This window comes from Bison bison, unplaced genomic scaffold, assembly GCF_000754665.1.
Source record: "Bison bison bison isolate TAMUID 2011002044 unplaced genomic scaffold, Bison_UMD1.0 scf7180017864198, whole genome shotgun sequence".
Taxonomy (NCBI): domain Eukaryota; kingdom Metazoa; phylum Chordata; class Mammalia; order Artiodactyla; family Bovidae; genus Bison; species Bison bison.
In genome coordinates, this window is record NW_011494770.1 from 8,262,863 (window position 1) to 8,266,519 (window position 3,657).

Here is a 3,657-nt window from a genome sequence, read left to right on the forward strand (position 1 = left end):
GTGTTCATTGGAAGGATTGATGTTGAAGCTGAAATTTCAATACTTTGGCCACCTCATGCGAAGAGTTGACTCACTGCAAAAGACCCTGATATGGGAGGGATTTGGGGCAGGAGGATAAGGGGACTACAGAGAATGAGATGGCTGGATGGGATCACCGACTCGATGCACATGAGTTTGGGTAAACTCCGGGAGTTGGTGATGGACAGGGAGGCCTGGCATGCTGCAGTTCATGGGGTCACAAAGAGTCGGACATGACTGAGCAACTGAACTGACTGATCCTTCAACTGGAATGTAAGTTCCAGAAGAGCAGGGAATTTCATTGTGTCTGTTCACCATTCTTGCCTCAGCACATAGTGCCTGACAGGAGGAAGGCATTTGATTATAACATCTTGAAAAAGAATGACTGCCTTTCTGTTTGTCTTTTAGCTTAGAGTATGTAATATTCCTCTGCTTGATTCGCAAGTTCAGTGATTCAGTTTTTAGTCATGCACAGGATTTCCAAATATTTAAATTATGACTCATTCGGCTTCCCTGATGACTCAGATAGTAAATGGGTTCGATCCCTGGGTCGAGACGATCCCCTGGAGAAGGGCATGGCCACCCACTCCAGTATTCTTGCCTGGAGAATTCCATGGACAAAGGAGCCTGGTGGGCTACAGTCCATTGGGTCACAAAGAGTCAGACATGACTGAAGTGACTAAGCAGAAGCAGCATGGAATGTCCAGATGGGACATCCCTGCAAGTAAATTGTTTCCATCTGTAAGTAACAGGAAGAATGGCAAAATCCATCTGTTTGTGGAGACATCAGCATAGACTGATAGATAAGAGAGAAAAATCATCTCCAGCAATATTATGATAAGATAAACACACTATACCTGAGAGCATCTCTACCATGGTACACAGAATATAATAGTGCATCAGATTTAGGTCATCAAAATTAAGAGATTCTTAAGTTAATTTGAGGTTTTGGATTTATAGGAAGAGAACAAATTATGTCTAATGCAAAGTTAAACTCTGCATTGTATTAATGTGAACATAAGTACATATCTGGTGTCTTTAGTTAAATAAGAAAGTGAGATAGCTATGCAGAGAAAACGTGTGGAGGACATGCTTGTTGGAAGACAGAGGAGTAAGGAGCTGCAAAACTAATACAATTATGTAAAGTTAAAAAAAAAAGTCCATTACTGAATCATTTATGTGGACAAGAAAATTATGAAGAATTTTAGCAGGAGTAGCTTTGGAGAAAGTGAGAGTACGCCAGGAGCTAACATCTTCAAGATATAGAAAAATGACTTGAAGTCTGAAGTCTGCAGCAAGAGGAGGTATAGTCTGAACACAGAGCTTCAAAGTTTGCAAGGGATGGAAGTTAGGAAGGAAGGAGGGATAATGATTTGCAATGTCAATGAGTACAAGAGGACATGTTTTTCCTCCAAGTCCTGTAATAGAAAAGATAGCCAAGGATGCAGGAGAGGAAACAATTACCTTTGATAAGGATGTAGGGAAAGAGATATCCTCAGGGGAAAGAAAGTTTCAGTTAGAACAAAGAGAGGGAAGTTTTTTAAAAAGAGCCTGAGGAAATAGGGTGATGACCATGACCTCCAGAGGGAATACATGGAAGGGTTTGTGAGTGGGTAGTGGATGAGTCGATTAGGAGATAGGTTCACATTAGTAATTGTACAGACTAGTATGGGATTGAAAGTCTGAGCCATTAGACATGGGTAGTTGAAGGAACCAGGGACAAATGGCATGGTGAAATTAGCATTGATGGCCTTTTATTGGGAAGTTGGGGACACTCTACCAGTGAAATCCCATCTTGCTAGACAAATCTACTTCAAACTATAATGCCTAACAATATATTTTAAAATCATGTGTCATTTTCAAACATTAGGTAATTAGATAATTTGAACAGAACTGTTGAGTTAACTAGTTATCAGAGCATGCATGTTAAGTCGCTTCAGTAGTGTCTGACTCTTTACAACCCCATAGACTGTAACCCACCATGCTCCTCTGTCCCTGGAATTCTCCAGGCAAGAATACTGGAGTGTGTTGCCATGCTCTCCTCCAGAGGATCTTCCTGACCCAGGGATCCAGCTGGAGTTTCTTATGTCTCCTGAATTGGCAGGCACGTTCTTTACCACTAGCGCCACCTGGGAAGCCTAGCTAGATATCATAGAGATTAACTTTCTGTATTGCTATAGTATGTTCAACTTCGTAATTTGTAAATACAGAGAGTAATCATTTCTAGCCCGCTAAATTCTTAAAGCTGGAAGAAAAGAAAACCACTATTATGTCATGTTCTTAGATAAGTGTTCAACTCATAATATCATCATAGAACATTTATTTAAATAAATCTATTTTAAAAATACACCCCAGTACTCTTGCCTGGAAAATCCCATGGATGGAGGAGCCTGGTAGGCTGCAGTCCATGGGGTCGCTAAGAGTCGGACACGACTGAATATCTTCACTTTCACTTTTCACTTTCATGCATTGGAGAAGGAAATGGCAACCCACTCCAGTGTTCTTGCCTGGAGAATCCCAGGGATGGGAGACTGGTGGGCTGCCATCTATGGGGTCGCACAGAGTTGGACATGACTAAAGTGACTTAGCAGCAGCAGCAGCATTTGAAAAATAAATTATAACATTTAAAAACACTTGCACAAAATTTATGCATAAAGTTCTAAAGTTGACCAGACAGATTATTCTTCTGAAGTGTCATTGATATTATCAATACTTTCTCAGATAAAATGCTTCAGGCTTTATTTCTCTGAAAACAAGATGTATCGTTATGAGGAGGAAGCCATTTGATTTTTATCTGGGAATGAAGAACAAGGCATACAAATTTGCCAGATGACTCTTTCATCATCTATGAATATAATCTTCTAAAACTGAGCAGTCAGTTTTTTTCCCCCCACCTTCCCTTACTTATATTTGGACCCTAGTTCCTGCTGAGTGAAGCTGCTCAATGTGATACCAGGCAGGGATATTTTCTTAATTGGTAGAAATTATTAGCAAACATTCTAAACATTGTTTGATTCCTTTAATATATCAACAACAAAAGTAAAATAAAGAAGGAAAAGGGGGCAATAGTGAGAAAAAAACTTTAAATTTTAGTTTAGTTGAGAGCACATAAATTTTGTAGTCAAAAAAAATCCATCATTTATTTAGTGAATTTCAATTATAATTTGAACATTATACAATTCAAGTAATATAAATATATTTAGTCTGCTGTTTGTTCTGTCATAAAGTGGGCCTGGGTGTCTACTAAAATAAATCTTACAGGTGCATTTGATATGTTTCCTCCTGGGAATAGAAGGCAGAAAGGGACTAGGGGGAGAGATGTTTCAAATTTATTAAAATATCCATTTTCAGTTCAGTTCAGTTGCTCAGTCGTGTCCCCCTCTTTGCGACCCCATGAACCGCAGCACATAAGGCCTCCCTGTCCATCACCAACTCCCAGAGTCCAGCCAAACCCATGTCCATTGAGTTGATGATGCCATCCAACCATCTCATCCTCTGTCATCCCCTTCTCCTCCTGCCCTCAATCTTTCCCAGCATCAGGGTCTTTTCAAATCAGTCAGATCTTTGCATCAGGTGGCCAAAGTATTGGAGTTTCAGCTTCAGCATCAGTCCTTCCAATGAACACCCAGGACTGATCTC